The following is a 19695-nucleotide window of genomic DNA, read 5'->3' as shown; positions in this document are numbered from 1 at the left end:
AGTGGATAACAGGTGTGTGTAATTGCCAAGCGCGACGGAGACTTGAAAGGAGGATGTGTCCATCTACAGCTTGATGGGGAAACTCGTGGGTTATTAACACTCCACAACGTGCTTGTATATCTTTTTGTTTTTAATTTCGTGGAACGGCACCGTGCTGATGCTCCCGTTTGGGCTTTTGAGTTGGAGTCGTAATATCTACGGTAATTACAGCTAATTAGAAGCAAAGTGATCACAGGCCGTTTTTACTTTTTGGGACTGATGCGTTATCTAGTCACAGAAAAGGGAAAAAAAAGTATTTTCTCGCATATAAGCCGTATTTGTAACAAAAAAATGAAGACTGAATCAAGGGTGCAGCTTATATGCGCACAAATTCGACTTGACATGGACGAAACTGCAAGGTGACAAAGACGAAATGCCATAACACAAGACAATGCAGCCGATTTGGCACCTTGACATGATGACGTCACGACAAAGTGGTGCTGTTGCGTCCGCCGTGATGCCATGACGCAAGTGAATGCCGATACGATCATTTATTTCAAATTAGAGAAAAGATAAACAGATAAAACTTTATAACTTTAAATGTATTTTGATGTTCATGAATGGAATTCAAGAAAGAAAGAAAAAACATCTTGCATAAAACGTAAAAACAAACTCACTTACTTGAACTTGTCCCTGCAATTGCTCGCTCAGGGCGCCGCCATCTTACCTTTTACCAGAGACTCGGACACACTTCCGGGTTGTACTGCTCACATGACTTCCTTTTTGAATTTGTCTCCGTGCAGTTCAATCCAGCAGATGATCCTTTCGATTCATACAGTAGCTCATAAATACCACGTGCAATGATTTTTCTTAAGATGTGTTCCTTCAAAGTAACAAAATTGTGACTCAGGGGGTCTTATATGAGAGAAATGTTAAAACTCAACATATTTAAGGGTACGGTTTCTACGCGGAGACTGTCATTATGCGAGAAAATACGGTACATGAGCATCAAGTCAATCAGATATTTGCTTTAAAGGGGCTCAAAAACAGGATTTAGACCCAATTTAATGTCAATCAAGGATCTATCGACCATGTCAATTCATTACTCGATTTATTTTGGCTGATATTGGTTGACATAATTACCATACATAACAAAAAAAGAGTTTGACACCCCTCCATTAACCCAAGTCTCCTAAAGATGAATCCTAAATCCCCCCACTAACGCTAATTCCAAACATTAAAGACAACCCTAAACATTGCCCCAACATCTGTATTAAAAAAAAGTAATAGTAAAGACAGATGACTTGTCACCACCTAATTTGTGTGTAGATATTTAACGCGTGAAATGACATGACCGCGTTGAAAACACGAGGCGCAGATGGGCTCGGCGTGTAGCCCTTGAATACACGCTGCGAGAAAAGCAATCAGGAGTGACACATATCAAAAGGCAGCTGTTAAAAAAAGGCGCAAAACTGATTGCAAACAATCTGTTTTTGTTCTTCCCTTAAAACTCAAAGATGGAAAATGGACTTTCCTTTCCATTTTTTTTTTTTTTTTTAAACCTTGTATATTACATTTTGAGAAAAACACAAATTAGCTCATGGGACTTTAATAGCATCATTTTCACAGTGGAAACAGAGATATTTGTTCTCGGAAAAACTATTCACTTTATTTCTTGTATATTTCATCTAAAGAAAACTAATCTGGCGGTACGGTGAGCTAGTGGAAAGGGCCTCGGCCTCCCGGTTTTGGGATCATGGGTTCGATTCCAGGTCGGTCTTCACTGTGTGGAGTTTGTCTGGTCTCCCAGGGCATGTGTGGGTTTTCTGCGGGTACTCTGGTTTCCTCCCACATGCCCAAAACATGCATGCTAGGGCTGGTTGAACACTCTAACCCACAGGTGTCAAAGTGCCGGCCCGGGGGGCAAATCTGGCCCGCCACATCATTTTGTTTGGCCCGGGAACGTAAATCATGAGTGCTGACTTTCTCTTTTAGGATCAAATTAAAATGAAGAGTATAGATGTATATTAAATTTCCTGATTTCCCCCTTTTAAATCAATAATTGTAAATTTGTAATCCCTTTTTTAATGTGTTTTTAGTTCAAAAATCATTTTGTAAAATCTAAAAATCTATAATAAAAAAGCAAAAAATAAACATTGTTTCAGATCTATTAAAAAACTGAATATTCAGGTCTTTTAATCCAGTTCTTTTAATCCATTTATTTAAAAAAATCTAAATATTATATCTAAAATGGTCTGGCATGTTTATAAACCAATAATCTCAATTGCTGTCCTTTTAAAAAAAATCAACATCAACAAAACAGGTAATCAAGTGTAAACAACTCATCTTCTGAACCATTTTATCCTCACTAGAGTCGTGGGGGGTGCTGGAGCCCATCCCAGATGACCTTCGGGCCAGAGCCTGGGGACACCCTGAATGTGGGAGGAAACCGGACTACCTGGAGAAAACCCACGCAGGTTGACCGACGCTGGGGAGAACATACATGACCAACCTGGACTTGAACCCAGTACCCCAGAGCAGTGAGGCCGACGCGCTATCCACTTATCCACCGTCTTTGAACAGGTGACAAGTTTTCTTGATGTTTCAAGTATCTAAAAACTGTCCAACCTCTGATTCTTAACCTTGCAATGTCCCCCCCCTTCAGCAAAAACGAAAACCCTCCAACCTAAAATACTAAAATACCCCCCAAAAAATCCCCGACCCTCCAATGGCAGAGCGTAAAATTAATTCAGGCATTAATTCACAATTCTACCATTCTAATCTGGCGTCGAAAAGCCATAAAAGAAAAGCGAGAGGGAGAGGGGAGCAAATCTCAGGTGTAATATAAAACCAAATGCATTAGCTGACAGGGCATTGATGAATGTCAAATCCATCACGCCGTGCCAAGCTGGGGGTGAATTGATCTTTTTTTTTTCTTTTTTCCATTTGCCACTTTTTTTTCTAGTTCTCAGGCTCCTTCCATTACGAATGCATCAGCGTGCGCACTGTAATTCGCGTGTCCGCTTCTCCCAGAATGCACTTCCCCAAAGTCAATTGGAGGTTGTCTGCAGCTCACGTAAATGAAGCTTGATTGGGAAAGGGTTATTCTTTCGTGTGGTTTATTGTTGGATAAACACCATGCCTGTGATAGGGCGCCATAATAAAAAAAAGGTTATGTCAATGCAGAAATTAGCTAAAAAACCGCTTATGCCGTGACAAGTTGGGTCGGTTGTTAATGAATCTGGAAGATTTCCAGATGTGAAAATTAACTGACAGTCTCCGATTGTGGGTTAGCTTCGTACGCCAAAAAGCAAGATGGCCACCCAGAATGGCGCTTTGCGTTCCAATGTTTTTGTTCGAAAAGTGTTCTGCAATTTAAAGTTTTTCTTATTGGAGCAAAAAGTTCAGGCAATCCAAATGAGACAAAGACCAGTTAGTCAGTGCGAATGGTGGAGTGTTCGCTAATACGAGAGGAGTTTATACTACTTCTCGTTGGCAAGTGCGTTATCCTATTGTGATGACATTTGTGTGCATCATGTTGGGAATATTTTGAAGGGAAGACAAAAGCAAACAATCCTTGATAGGTTGCATCTGAAAGTCAAGTTGAAGGCGGGGCCAATAGAGCCAACCCGGGAGAAGAAAGGTATCAAAATTTAAAACAAAATTAGAATTAAGTTTAGTGTAAGGTTAGATTAAATTTATTTTTGAGTGTGTCTGCATCGTAATCCAACTTTATTTAAATTTGTTACGTTACGAGCGCGTTGCCATGCAGTCAGGGTGGAGGCGGGGCAAATAGAGCCAACCCGGGAGAAGATATAAAAATGTAAAACTGAATTAGAATTAAGTTTAGTGTAAGGTTAGATTACATTTATTTTTGAGTGTGTCTGCATCGTAATCCAAGTTCATTTAAATTTGTTTATGTTATGTTACGAGCGTGTTGCTGTGCAAAAAGTCCCTCTCTCTCTAATTTTAGTTCTATTAAACACATTTTAGTATACTATCAAACCACTAGTTATTTGTTACTTTGTTAATAGATGGCGCTTTAGAATAAATGAAAAAAAAAATCAAATCCAATATCCTGTTTTTGGTGTTTTTTCAGAGGGTTGGAACAGATTAATTTGTTTTTAGTTCATTTCAATGGGAAACGTTCATTTGAGTTACGAGTAAATCGACATACGAGCTCAGTCCCGGAACGAATTAAGCTCGTATCTTGAGGTACCACTGTATAAGACTAGTATGAGGTTCACAGCCTATCAAATCTGACTTGTGGAGAAGAGATGGAGTACCCCGAACTCGAGATCTAACACCCAGGATATCAGACCTGTGGCAAAGGTTGGCTAAGCGCTTCTTCTTGAGCAATTCCGTATAATATGCCAGGCGAATAAAAGCGCGGCGTGCGCTGTTAAAAGGTATTCATCTGCATCGCTTGTCAAATAACTCCTGAAGTGCAATTTCTATCCTATCAAAACTAAACTAACGCTCATCAAATAGCGAGCGGCGGAATGAAAGTGCCGGAATGTGTCCACGTGGCAGTTTAACGCGAGTGAGTTATACGGCGGAGCGCCGTTAATCTTAACGACTTTTTTGAAAATCAACGCGGCGCTCTTCATTGGCCTCCGAGGCCACCCGCGTGGCCCTTGTAACCGTTTTCCGCCTGGACGCCCTTAAAGCTCGCCGTTGTCGGCACGCGCAGGCAGACAGACGTGGAGGCGGACGGTTCCCACGGCGACCATTGGAGTCGTCATATTGGCATCTCGGAGACGGCGCCATTATTTTCTATATGTAGACTTAACATTTAAAGGTTTTTTTTCACGTATGTACTTGCGTAAAATGGATTTGTTGTGCTTATAATCAAATAGTAAAACTTCTTTTCATGGCAACAACTGAAGCATAAAACTGAGGGAAGATCTTTAGATTGTGTGTATACGGAGAAGTAGTAGGTAGGTAGTTTAAGTAGCTAAAAAGGCAGTTGATCTCTTACTCATATGTAGAGATAATTTACCATATTTTCTTGCATATACGCCATAGGTTTCTCTAAAAAATGATGACTGAATCGAGGGTGCGGCTTATATACGCACAAATTAGACCTGACATGCACGAAACTGCAAGGTGGCAAAGACAAAACGCCATAACACAAGACAATGCAGCCGATTCGGCGCCGTGGCAAAATGACGTCACGACAAAGTGGCGCTGTTGCGTCCGCCGTGACGTCATGACGCAAGTGAATGCCTATACGGTCATTTATTTCAAAATAGAGAAAAGATAAACAGATAAAACTTTATAACTTTAATCTGCAATCTAGCAATCGATTTATACAGTATCTTAGAAATACCACGTGCGATGATTTTTCTTAAGATTCTTCCTTCAAAGTAACACATTTGTACTCCCTTTTAAAACCATGAATATAGAGGTGAAAATTGCGAATCAGGGGGCGGCTTATACGAGAGAAATTGTAAAATTCAACGATGTTAAGGCCATTTTAAGGGTACGGCTTATACGTGGAGGCGGATAATATGTGAGAAAATATGGTGAGCGTAAAGTTAGCCTAGCATGCATCTTTTTGAGATGTGGAAGGACACCAGCGTACCCGGAGAAAACCCATTCAGGCACAGGGAAAACAAGGTCCGAGGTCGGAGAAGCCAACTCGCTAACCAATCATCCACTGTGCTGTGTCATTACAGTAGTTAAAATAACAAAAATAAACATAGCTTCATATTGTATTTTTATATGTAGTTTCACATTTATGAACATAACAATTCCTTGTCATACCTTTACAACTATATTAGCGTACAACTCCAATTTGTGTAGTTTGCATGTTCTCCCCAGGTTTGCGTGGGTTTTCTCTGGGTACTCCGGTTTCCTCCCACATGCCAAAAAAACATGTTACGCTAGCTGGTTGAACACTCTTAATTGCCCCTAGCTATAATTGGTTGTCCTTTACTCCTTCTGCCCTGAAATCAGCTTGTGATAGACTCCAGCACCCCCGCGACCCTTATGAGGATAAGGTTAGCACCATATACACCAAAAAATACATCATCCAAAGTAAGACATTACCCAACAAACATCCAAAATAAACACAACCTCGCCATTTCCTGTTTTTGACAGCTCAAACCGACACTCCGAAATCTTTCGAATCCTCGGAGGGGGTTAGCGTTAGCGTTAGCGTCATGGGATTATTCAAGTTTAGCGAATAACTAGCCCCTTATCTCCAGCAGGCCTCTTGGCGCAAACTCCTCTCGGGGGCCCCGTCACTTCCAAGCCCGGCGCTTTCGGATTGATCCATCAATGAAGCCCCTTCCCTCGCCATTACGCACCCCCCATCCCTTTCCCGGCAACTGCCCTTTCTTGCTGATAATGCCTCATTGTAGAAGCCATAAAAAGAAGTTATCTCATTTTCACCTGAGGTCATTTTTGCGGATGTGTGTTAGCGGTGTGTGTGCTCTTTTGAATCCTATTTTTTCCCCCGCTAATGGCCCTCAACTTTCCCACTCTTTGTGGCGCCCACAAAATGGCGGGATAATAGGCAACTCTAATTTAACTCTGCGTCACCATACATTAGCTAGCGCACATGCGGCGAGATTGTCCATCCGGTGTCAAGTGAAGCTAATTGTCCGTCGACTTTTTCACCTCCTCCGCGCTCTTATTAGCACCTCAAAGGCAACAGGGATTAATTTACGGCTAGCCTTAATGTCAAGAAGAGGGGGGCCTTGCCGAGAGCTTAATATTTAATAGGACACGGACATTTTTTAAATATATTGGTATTATTAGTGCTAAAGTTTATGGCAATGATGATTTTTTATTTTTTTTATCTTATGAAACAAACCCTCGCAGGATGAGCAATTTTAAATGAAATGATTCTGTATTTATTCCAAGCCGACAAATTGTAACCCGCAAATTTAACCTTTTGATTCGTCACGGAATGAATTTGTTTAAAGTAAATGAGAGGCAATCTGCATTCAGACATTTTTCGAGTATAGTTTTTTCTCGCATATAAGCCGTATTTGTCGCTCAGAAAAATGATGATTGAATCGAGGGTACGGCTTATATGCGCAAAAATTCGACTTGACATGCACGAAACTGCAAGGTGACAATGTAAAAAAATGCAGCCGATACGGTCATTTATTTCAAATTAGAGAAAAGATAAACAGATAAAACGCTAAACAAAATTAATTTTGATGTATATGAATGAAATTCAAGATTAAAAAAATGCATATGTACAAGCATTTCTCAAATTATTTGATATCAGGAAGTAATTTACATGAACAAATTTGCTTAACTAAAATCAGTTTAGTCAAGGAGAAAAAAATAAATAAATAAATAAAATATTATTTCCATACATGACAACAGGTTAATACAGGGTACCAAATTTAGTGTAAGATTAAATATGCATCATGGGGGTGCTGGAGCTGACTCCGGGGCAGAGGTGGGGGACACCCTGAATCAGGCACAGGGCACAAGGACAACCAATCACAGCTAGGGGCAATTTAGAGTATCCAATCAGCCTAACATGCATGTTTTTGGAATGTGGTAGGAAACCGGAATACCCAGAGAAAACCCACATAGCCCAGGGCAGAACATGCAAACTCCACACAGATGGACCAACCTGGATTCGAACCCAACAACCCAGAGTTGTGAAAAATTACTGTCTTATCTAAATGAACAATTATTTGCTGACGAAATCTGTGATTTTTGAAAACAACCAACAGGTTAGGTGCCAATTAAAAATACATAAAAAATCGGATTCCCATCTTCTATTTTAATGAAGGTGAGGACAGTTCTCTTCGATAGGGATGCGTAAAAATCCCCTCCTGAAAATATGAGGCGCTCTCTTAAAGCAGAATCGCCACCAACAGTGTGACCTTTCCTAACGTCTCACACACTCATTTGGACACGGCGGCGTGTTTGGCATTTTACATTACATGTGTGCATTTGTGTGTGCGCGTGTGTGTGTGTGTATTGTCGCCATCAATGCTGTCGCTGTACCTGGGCACACCTGCTCCTTTCTGGACCACCTTTATTATGCCTATTATTAATGCAGAGCAGGGCCCCGCTTGTCATTTTTATTGAATTATTTACTAGGCGGAATAATGATAGTTGGGCTCCCCAGCGCCAAACAAATAAATAAATCCCCATCTCTAATCAAATCTTGAGGATGATGTATGCGGCGCGGGATGTTATTAGGTGACAGGATCGGTGTCACGCTGCCAGCGGGAGTTGCTAGACTTTTTTTTTTTTTTTAATGTATTCTAGTTTTGTCTCAGATAATGCGTTTTCGAGGTGTCGCCAATATTCTCAGGTCTGTGCAAAGTGTTTTTTGGGGTGGTAAAAGTGAGTCTAAACACGAAAACAAAAGCAATTGCTGGTAATCTTAAATAAGCAAAAGAGTGGAAAAGTCACTTTGTTGTTTTGGTTTTGCACACACAAATGAAATGGAAAGTTTTGAGGAGTGAATTGAGGAGCTTTTTCATACAAAACCTGGAATACAAAAATTATTTTGACTCAAAAATGATGGTAAACAAACATTAAGTGCAATAACTCACTTTGTGTATTTAGTCACACAAAAAGGGGCATATTAGTGGTTAGCATGTTAGCCTCACAGTTCTGAGGTCAAGGTTCAATTCTGTGTGGAGTTTACATCTTCTGCTCCTGCCTGGGTGGGTTTTCTTCGGGTACTCCAGTTTCCTCCCACATCTCAAAACCACGAATGCTAGGCTAGATGAACATCATAAATTGTCCCTAGCTAAAATGTATCTGTTGTGAGGTCAAGGTTCAATCCTTTGTGGAGTTTGAATGTTCGGCCCCTGCATGCGTGGGTTTTCTCCGGGTACTCCAGGTTCCTCCCACATCTCAAAACCACGAATGCTAGGCTAGTTGAACATCATAAATTGTCCCCAGCTAAAATGTATCAGTTTTGAGGTCAAGGTTCAATCTTGTGTGGAGTTTGCATGTTCTCCTCCTGCATTATGTGGGTTTTCTTCGGGTAGTCCAGTGTCCTCCCACATCTCAAAACCACAAATGTTAGGCTAGTTGAACATTAATAATAAATTGATCGGTTGTTTGTCCGTTTGTCTCCAGAAATTGGCTGCCAACCAATTCGCTGTAGTTCGCTGGGATAAACTCCAGCACCCCTGTGACTCTCGTGAGGATAAGCGGAATGGAAGATAAATAAATTGTCATTGCGTTATGGCATTTTGTCTTTGTCACCTTGCAGTTTTGTGCATGTCAAGTCTAATGTATGCGCATATAAGCCGTACCCTTGATTCAGTCCTCATTTATTGGAGCGAAATATACATCTTATATGTGAGAAAACACGGTAAATCCCCATTGGGCTAGATTAAAGAAGGTCAAAGGTCAAAATGTGCTCCACCGGCAATACTTTGCGTCATCAGACAGCTAATGCATGAACCTTATCGGCACAGATGTGCTGTCTACCCTCACAGCAAAACGGGCTAAAAATGTCCAACGCTTTAAAGGCCTCCCTCTCTGATTCCAGAGATGTTTCAGCACTTAACATTGCCAAAGACATCATGAAATATAAATGTAGCGCACCAGGGGAGAAAGTCAGACAAACAGTGTTATTCCACATGCAGCTGTAGAGTTAATTGGAGAGCCGTGTTGGCTTTCTCGACACTTGCTACGAAGGAACGACTGCTTTGCTTTACAGAGTTGTCTTCTTGATGTATTCCGTTTGCCAAGAAGTTGAGAGATTACATCGGGAAAATTGCTCCAACCAGTTGCAAGCGAGAGACACCACGTGGTCATAAAAGTACGATTGTTTACAGCGGGTGTCTCAAAATTTAAATGGGAGATATTTTTTTGCTACTGCCATGGGGTTTGTTTTTAGACCTAACTACATATTCATGACCTTTTTAATAAGAAGCGGGAGAAGGAAATTCAATGGATTCGGTCGCTATATTATTACAGTGGCGGACCATGCATTTTCTCATAGCGCCTTCAACGAATCAATCCAACCCTCAAAAACTATTTCATGGCTATAAAACCTCGACTGCAGCTACAGCTGCGACACATAAAAAATAATCAATAAATCAATGCACAAAAATGGGGTAAAATCCACTTCCTAGCAGCATTTCATGATTAAATACAAATACTGGAGCTTTTGAGACATTGCAACCGGGCCAGGGGGGTGATTTCCCCGGGAAAAGACAGTGATGGACGTCAATGGCGAAACGGCAAAAATTGCAGTAAAATGGGGTAAAATCCACTTCCTAGCTGCATTTAGTGATTAAATACAAACACTGGATCTTAAATACAAACACTGGAGCTTTTCAGATATCAGAACCGGGCCCACAATTGAAATATTATTTAGGAATATAGCCATATTATACTCACCAAAAATCCTTTTTAACTGTACACAATATCCATCCTCCTTTCTTTCTTCCTTGTTTTCTATCGCCATCGAAGCTAATGATGAAAGTCGAGCCTGTCCTGTCGTATTTCTGGCATAGTCTGTCTTGAAAATGGCTTTAAATCAACACAACTAGCTCCAGATACAGGTTGGTAGCTAATCATGGTTGGTGAAAGCGATGACATATCCCTACGCCTGCGACAAGGCAATGACGTATCCCTACGCTTGCGACAATACATTGTGGTGTTGCCAACTTGAAATCTGATTGGTTAAAGCAACAGTCTTATCGACGCTTGTTTAATGCAGCAGAGCCCGCAGAACTGATTGTGAAGGCTTTGAGGCAGATTTCTGACCCTGGCAACAAATAATGGCTGAAATGTGATTGGTGAAATGCTTCAGTATGAAAACACACATCTGGAAGCAGTGCAACCAGGGGGAAAAGCAATGAAAGGAAGCAAACAGACAATTTGGAATTATTTCATAAGTATTGATGGACTAAATATAAAATATGATTCAGATATTTCTTAGGTCAGCAGAGAAGGTCTTGAAGGCCCTGACGGCCCGCCACTGTCTTATTTTCGTTTCCACTTTTCGGTAATTTGAATTGCAATGTTTTGGTAGCGTCTGATTAAGCTAAGCGCGCAAAAATGGAGCAACGACGGTTTGAAAAAGAAGTAACGCTAAAATGTTACGACATATTTCAAGTTTAACTGAGTGTTTTAATCCCAATGACTATTTCTGTTGAAGTACCTGATGCGAATAAGCGTCCGAGCCAAAATGGTTCAAACGGCAAGAAGAAGTGAGTGTGTTTCCTGCGGTGCCATTTGCATCCACTTGCTGCCTGTTTTTCAAATCACGCTGTTTTCCCACTCAAATTGCCAAAAGAAGGCAAATGCAACAAAAGCATCTCTAAATCAGATCTTCCTCTTAAACGACCACCCCGGCGTCTCGCGCCAAATGATAAATCGGCTGTCTCGGCCCAGGAATCCCAAACACGGAGTATTTTCATTCCAATCCATAAAACCACACTCAAGATTTGTCGTTTCTTGAGCCTCCAATCATCTCCGGCTCCTTCTTCTGCTTTGACAGTTGTCCCAAATTTCCCTTTTGCTATTCTGTTATTACACTACCTGTATCTTTAATATTCCTAGCGGTTAGCAAAACATACATTATTTCCTGTTGTTGGGCAAGCGCCATGACGTTAACAAAAACAATACTTTTTCGCCATGCCACCTTCCAATCAAATGTTTCGAATCTTCATTCCTGTTTTCTGTTTTCCTGAGGGTCTCCACGGGGAATCATCCGACCTCTCCCGCGTGGTAAAGGTCATTGGGCAGAGGTATGGCTTTTAAATGTGCTGCTGCCCTTTTTGGCATCGAATGCGGGATGTCGGTGCATTCTCCTCACTCACATACCTCATGTGGATAAGGAGAATAGCATTGACAGCAGCTCAAAAGGGCAATATTGCACCCCTCCAAAATCGTTCGTTGAATTTAACGACTCGCAGTGCCTCTCACGTTCTATAAAAAAAACACAGTATTTCGCCTCATAAGGAATTTTGGCACATGGACTAGAGTTGCAACGATTAATCGATTATATCGAGTACCGTATTTTTTCGCATATTAGCCACCCCGCGTATAAGCCGCACCCTTAAAATCGTTGAATTTTACGATTTCTCGCGTATAAGACGCCCTCTGATTTACAATTTTCACTTCTGTATTCATGGTTTTAATAGGGAGTACAAATGTGTTACTTTGAAGGGAAAATCTTGAGAAAAATCATCCCACGTGGCATTTCTGAGATTCTGTATGAACCGAAAGAATCGTTTGCAGGATTTCACATCAGGAAAGGGTGTTGCCTGCATGTAGACAAATTAAAAAAGGAACTCAGGTGAGCAGTACAACCAGGAAGTATGTCCGTAGCGGTACAGTTTGTCTTACCTAGGTAAGATGAGGGCACCCTGAGAGAGCAATGGCAGGCACAAGTGAGTTTATTTCACGTTTTATGCAAGATACGTTTTTTTTTTCTTCTAGAATTTCATTCATAGACATCAAAATACATTTTGTTTAGCGTTGTAGCTGTTTTTCGTGTCTCTCTTTACAAATGAAAGATCGTATCGTCGGGTGTGTCTTGCGTTATGGTATTTCGTCTTGCAGTTTTGTCCATTTCAAGTTTAATTTCTGCGCATATAAGCCGTACCCTTGATTCAGTCATCATTTTTTTGTTACAAATGCGGCTTATATGCGAGAAAATACGGTAATTCAGTGAGAAGCTTGTAATTCGTAATTTGACTGATTGGATCAATCATCTAATTCTAGTGGTTTTGTGATGGTTTGTTTTGAAACTGCTTTAGTGTTATTGATCTGGAATTGAAGCACTTCCCTCTGGTGGCAACGGTGAGTATGACGTAACTCTCGTCTCCTCAGTTCTGTCGCTTTAGTAGTTTTTATTGGTATTGCTTAATTCCAACATGTTTTTTATTGTTGTAAAGTTAGCTTCTGTAAATTTCATATCCACATTAATCAGCAACATTTTATAGCTTCATAAATATTGGACATTCTTCCAGCTCTCTGGCATTTATTTCTAATGTAAGTTCTGGCTTCTTGTCCCTGCCCACTGAGTCATTGATCATTGATAAGAACTCCCTTGACCACACAAAAACCGTTAAGGGTGACCTTTGATTAAAATTCAAATGGACCTACTGTTTCATCCATAACAAAACAAGTTTACTAAAAAGTTCACCGTCAACATGGTTCGTCAATCACCTTTGCAAGTCCAAATTCTCTCTAAATGAGTAGATTTAAAAATGGAGGACATTTTGAAGTCATATCGAAAATCTCTTGTTCGTTTTTGGACACGTTTTGTCCAGAGTGACTTCACAAACGGTACAGAAAATGCGCATTAACATCTAATTGCGAACTACATCCGAATAATTGTGATAAATGATCATGAAATTACACCAAATGATCTGGCACAATAAAGAAAATGTCCTCTTAGGTTAACGAGCAAACTACACAGTGGTACTTTATCTAAAAACAATATCAATCATGCATTACGTACGAAAATACACATGCATTTCATAAATATAATAGACCGCCAATGCAGTACGTTCATAATAATCAATTACTTTCTTGAATGCTTGCAAAACACAATCATAAAACTCCTATTTTAACTAAAATGTCCTATTAAAAAGCCCTTCAAAGTTGCACTGAAGTCATAAATTCAAACAGTGAATCACGCAGTTGGACTCCATCAACTTTCCATAATAAGATATTTGGCCAATGTGACACAGATGTTGCCTTCACTGACACTCGATTCTGTAAATGTCAGCAACTCATCAAAAAAGACAGTCCAGATGCTCTTCTATGGCACCATTATCATCAGCGTAAACACCGTCAATGCTCTAATAATAATTAAAGCTGCAAGCGGCGATGAGGCGCTCGTACCCGCATTTTCATTACCCCAAACTTCGAAATGATCCAACTTATAAAGAGAAGTAATATTTTTTGCTAAAACGCTACTCACAAATCACACTCAGGCAAATTGATTGCTTTAGTATATAATAAATGCACAACAAAAATAAGAATGCATGAGGGAAATGTTTGTGTGCAGACTAAAGAGCCCCTTGAAAAGTGAAAAGAACAAGACTGAAGAGCTGAAAACTGATGGATGAAACATTCTCAGTGTGTTACAACCTATATATGAACCATTTTCCGATAAAACGACTGATTTTTTTTCTTGACGACATCGTAACTTAAGGCCTTTTTTAATTGAAAAAATAATATTTGGAGACTGAGCTTTGCCTCATTTGGGTGAATTAGTCTAATAAAAAAATTCAACAATGTTGGGGCAATTTTAAGGGAACGGCTTATATGAGAGAAATCGTAAAATTCAACAATTTTAGGGCAATTTTAAGGGTACAGCTTATATAAGAGAAATCGTAAAATTCAACAATCTTAGGGCAATTTTAAGGGTGCGGCTTATACGAGAGAAATCCTAAAATTCAACAATTTTGGGGCAATTTTAAGGGAACGGCTTATACGAGAGAAATCGTAAAATTCAACAATTTTAAGGCAGTTTTAAGGGTATGGCTTATACGAGAGAAACCATAAAATTTAACAATTTTAGGGCAATTTTAAAGGTGCGGCTTATACGAGAGAAATTGTAAAATTCAACAGTTTTAGGGCAATTTTAATGGTACAGCTTATACGCGGTGGAGGTCAATATGCGAGAAACTACGGTACTATAAATAGAAGTGGAATGTGGGTACAGAGTCTCCATGGCTCAACAGTTAATAAAAAAAAAGTCCCTGTGACCCATCATGTTGTACCTGGTGGACTTGACTGCTACCTTGAAATTCCAAGTCATTTTCAATAGTTATATAGCTATGAAAGCACTGATACAAATGAGTTATTCACCTCTAAGTAGAGGGTTGTGCTCTTTTGACTATCATTGAACTCCGTTTTCAAAGGCAGTGCAGCTGCACTCAAGTGGGGAAAGCAGAAAACCTTGATTTTTCATTACAGAACAGCGATCTCCAAGCATACTTCATCCACTCGTTGAGGTCAGCCTGTCGTTCCTCAGCCTTTGATCGTTTGGATTTCACAGAGATCAACAAATCAAGTCCATCCTTCTATCATGTCAAGGACTGCCTGTAATACTAGCATAACAAAAGAAGCAAAGACGACTACCTAATTGTCCTGAAGAAAACTGGACAGCGGTTAGCGCGTTGGGCTCACAGTGGGGGACCTGGGTTCAAATCCAGGTCGGTGCACCTGTATGGAGTTTGCATGTTCTCCCCAGGCCTGCGTGGGTTTTCTCCGGGTACTCCGGTTTCCTCCCACATTCCAAAGACATCCATGGTAGGCTGATTGGACACTCTAAATTGCCCTTAGGTATGAGTGTTAGCATGAATGGTTGTTTGTCTCCTTGTGCCCTGTGATTGGCTGGCTACCAATTCCGGGTGTTCCCCGCCTCTCGCTAGAAGTCAGCTGGGATAGGCTCCAAAAAACCTACTTTAAAAAAATCTCGTACAAAAGTTGTTATACAATGTACACAATTTAAAAAACTACTATTTTTAATAAAATACGTAAAAGTTGACAGGCATGCATACCTAAGTCCAATTTGTTGTTCAACCAGGCTAGCAAGCATTTTTTTAGCTGTGGGAGGAAAACAGAGCACCTTAGAAAAAAACCCACACAGGCCAAGAACATGGTAACCCCAAACACCAAGTCTGGAACGCACTTGGCATTGAACCCTCCATCTTGGAACTCTGAGACGGACATGCTAACCACCGCATGATTCGATATTTACCGACAATTTTGTGTTATTGTTTGTGATTAGATCAATTCTTTGCACATGCATAGATTTGTTTGTGAAAAAGGGAGATGGTCGGTAGGTAAGAAGAAGAAGAAGTTGAAGATGAAGAAGAGGTCCTGCTGCAGACTGGGAAAACATCTGCTCTTCATCAGGTCCGGTGAACAAAAGAGGCCGCGAGCAAGCTGGCACAGATGGCGTCGAGGTCTCCGCACAATAGGCCGTGCCAACAATCGGCAGCATCGGCAACCACCCGTATGCCCACCAACACGCAAGTTTATGCTTGGACAGACCAGACCAGAACTTAATGGGTTGTGGCAATGACTCCCTCGTAGTGAGGCAGGAACATGTCAAACAAGAAGGTTTTATCAATTGTCAGTTTTGGATTCCAAAGGATTTTTATTCTTCCAAAAGTGACAGGAAGTTTTAGTTGTTAGGAAATTGTGAAACAATGCGAGAAAATACAGTAGGTTTTCAATGGAGGGTTGGGTTTAAACAAGTGTTTCTAAATGTAAGTTTAATAGTCGCCAGGGTTCCGTAAAAGGATCGAAGATTTAGAGAAGGGCTTGAAGACAGATTTCCAAGCTTGAAAAAAAAAGTGTTCTTTCAAAAAAGGGTTTTGAGACAAGGCTAAGGTTTAAAAACAAAAGGTGCTGGTTTCAGAGTAGCCTCCATTTCAGGTTAACCTTTGAAGATATGTTGGTGGATTTATATTAATGTTCTTCTTTTTAAAATTTCAAAACAGTGTTATGATTTGGTACAGACTTAAAAGTAGGGTTTCAAAAGAGGGTTAAGTTTTAAATCCGGGGTTAATGTTTCAAAGAAGGATTTCGACCTTAACTTAGCAGCAACACTGCTTTGCAAAAATGTGATTACATCACCCTCGCTCGCAACCTTTGTGCTTGCCGCCCAAATTAACATCTCGGCCTCCTTTTGTGTGAGGTTTATTCAGAAAAGAAAAATCAATAACGCATCACTTCAATTGGAGACGGCTTGTTCGGAGACTTGGACGGGAGGCTATCACATGCGAAAACCTGGGAAACTTAAAACCCAAAAGCTTTTAATATTGAAAAATGTGCACAGGTAAAGCGAATCCGTTTACAGCAGACATCTAAAAAGCTGCAATCAATAAATACAATTATAGCACCGATGGCGAGTGATAGGAAGAAGCTAAAGGAATTAAGCCTCACTTTGCCTGAAAACTAGCAAACAGCAAATGGTTCCCAGTGGAAATGCATGGAATTACTGCATCACCATTCCCTTCCCCTTAAAATTAATATCAGTTTTGGGACTTTGAGCACATCTCCAACTGAAGATAGGTCACTTTGTCAGCCAATTTTGTCCTCACTGAATCCCATGAGATCAAGCCTTTGTTCATCAACTGCCCCCTCTGCACCCTGTCCAGCATCTACAAATCCCAGCCCTTTGGCAGATGCTACAGGACCATAACAGCCAAGACAAACAGACACAAGGACAGTTTCTTTCCAAGAGCCGTTACCATACTCAATCGAATTCTGCACCTAGGAGGACCTAATCAAGACTTACATCTAACCACTTTAGTCACTTTTTGTACCGACTTATTTATGTGAGCACTCATTCATGTTGACGACTTATCTATGTTGACTACTACTTATTCATGTTGACTACTACTTATTTATGTTGACTTATTTTTTTGTTTCATTCATTTATTTTCTGAAGCGCTTTATCCTCACTACGGTTGTGGGGGGTGATGGAGCCTATCCCAGTTGACTCCGGGCCAGAGGTGGGGGTCACCCTGATGGTGGCCACCCGATTGCAGGGCACAAGGACAACCAATAATGGCAATGGGCAATTTAGTGTTTAACCAGCCTCCCATGCAGGTTTTTGGCGTACCTAGAGAAAACCCACCAAGGCCTGGGGCGAACATGCAAACTCCACACAGGTGGACCGACCTAGATTTGAACCCAGGAACCCAGACGTGCTAATCACTCTGCCACCGGCCGCCTTTATTTAAGTTTTGACAACTTATTTTTTTTCTTTATTAGGTCATTATTTATTTGTCTGTTTGTTGTTGTTTTTGTGCACTCTGGGGTGAAGCTTTAAGTTAGATTATAGGTTAGGTTAGAACTTTATTTCATCCCGTATTCGGGACATTTTTGGTTGCAGTAGCAAGACAGACACAAGACACACAAGACATTGTAGACCTAGGTAAAAAACTGGAGCCACACATAGGAAGTCCACAATCTCATTATACTTTTTTATTATGACAATAAAAAAAATCTATTCAATAAGTTATATTTGTCTCTGTTTAGACCCATTTGCACCTCACATCTATAGAGAGCAATAACCCCTACAAGTGTGAGTATTTTGGGCGAATACAACACAAACTGGTTCTCTAATACCGTATGCTGGTAAAACAAAACAAAAAAAGCCTATGGACTGGACCTCTATACTTTGTGAATAGCTAAGATTTATTTCTTTATGACATTCTGGTCCGAGTAATGACTTAAATGTGGCTTTAGTCCAGAGGGGACAATAACCTTGAACGCTCACATTCGCATTCAAGGAAAAAAGCTGCTACTAATCAAAAGAGCGCAAAGTCAAGGCGACTTGTTTTGAAAAGAAGCCTCGAGAGAAACGTCCAGTGAAGGTCGTCGGCCCGGTCTCCGCCGGTTCAAACCTAATAGATTTAAATTGCGTTACAGGCCACCGACTGGACCGCAAATCACCGTTGTGTGACGCGTCGACGGCGATTCCCCAAGTATGAGAACGAACAGTGAGCAACCTTGAGGAAATGTCAGCCATTCGCCGGATGAGGTGAGTTTTGAGGTGAGGTGTGGGCGGTATGTCAGGTTCCTGCTTCCTGTGCACCCTCGTGCCTTTTTCTTATAAGATCGAACTCCGAGGCGAGCTGAATGCTAGACAGGAAGTTGCTGGCGGGATAGAAAAGACCTCTCGAAATTCCTCTGCATGTGGTGGCAAATTAGAACTCCTGGATTGCAATCCAAATTTGCCTAATGTGAAATTCAATGGAGAAAATTGTCCTTTTCAAAATTATTTTCCGGTGTGGGTCTATTTTGTGGGTATACGAATGAAGAGATTTTGTTGCAACATGAAACCTGACGAACCCTGACTGGGCTGTTTAGTCCTCACCAGAATTTGCTGGTTTGTATTCGAACCAGTCCAAAAGGTGCCCACCAATGACAATTTATGTTTGGTCCAGACCATATTGGGCCTTGGATCTGTTACTGCGTGATCTAGAAAATGGAAGGTCTTGTTTTTTTAAGTAAAACTAGCTTATGAAGCGGAATTCCTTCCCACATATTGTCATTTTTTTGTAAGAAGTAGCCAGTTGGGAGTGACAAGGCTAAAATTTGGCTACCTTGGTTCGCAGGTTAACAGCTGTGAACATATTTACTTTCACTTGGCAGATGGCATTAATAGTTTTTGCCTCATTTTTCTCCCACTGGAAAACCACGTGTGTTGTCGCACTGATCTGACTCAGTGTCCACTCTCCATCCTTAAAGTGAATTTTTCCAAAGTACAGCGAATCAAAGACACCATTGGGGTCACCTGACACGAAGCCGTTGCAATTTCAATTACGTTTTTACGTAATTTCGTCACAAAAATTGCTTGATTCAAATTTGGTTTTAAACGTAGCTTTAGATCATTTATTTAATAAGGGGCAGCACATATAAATGGACATAATCATATCCATGTTAATGAACAGATATATGTAAATATGTAGGGTTGTAGCCGAGGGCTAATTTCCATTTTTAGTCCCTTGCGCAGGTCGAAGGTAAACAATGACACACACAAGTAGCATAGTTTTACAAAATTTTGTTCGTCTAACGGCCAGGCTTTGAGATGATTGGCCAAGAGGTTCAGAGACGCTAGTTCGCGTATGCTAATTGTATCGACTGACATACTTTTTGAAAGGAACTACACAGTCACCTCTAGAACCAGCCCTTGTTGACCTATTGGATTTTTTTTTACAAAATATTGCAGTGGAGGAGGAGCTTTGTGATGGAAGATTTTGTTTGTCTAACAGCCAG

The 19695-nt window shown here is 40.6% G+C and overlaps 2 long non-coding RNA genes across 2 annotated transcripts in view; both read left to right on the top strand.

Moving 5' to 3' along the window:
• LOC144064635 (uncharacterized) overlaps positions 1-2545 on the top strand; it is an 87462-nt gene extending 84917 nt beyond the window's left edge. Inside the window, exon 6 of the long non-coding RNA XR_013296847.1 lies at positions 2352-2545. This is a non-coding gene — a long non-coding RNA (uncharacterized LOC144064635). The remainder of the gene's footprint in view (positions 1-2351) is intronic.
• A 15796-nt stretch (positions 2546-18341) lies between these two features.
• LOC144065902 (uncharacterized) overlaps positions 18342-19695 on the top strand; it is a 60880-nt gene continuing 59526 nt past the window's right edge. Inside the window, exon 1 of the long non-coding RNA XR_013297348.1 lies at positions 18342-18457. This is a non-coding gene — a long non-coding RNA (uncharacterized LOC144065902). The remainder of the gene's footprint in view (positions 18458-19695) is intronic.

The sequence above is a fragment of the Stigmatopora argus genome, chromosome 2 (assembly GCF_051989625.1).
Source record: "Stigmatopora argus isolate UIUO_Sarg chromosome 2, RoL_Sarg_1.0, whole genome shotgun sequence".
Taxonomy (NCBI): Eukaryota; Metazoa; Chordata; class Actinopteri; order Syngnathiformes; family Syngnathidae; genus Stigmatopora; species Stigmatopora argus.
Note: the sequence above shows the minus strand (reverse complement) of the source record. Positions and strands in the feature narration are given on the sequence as shown.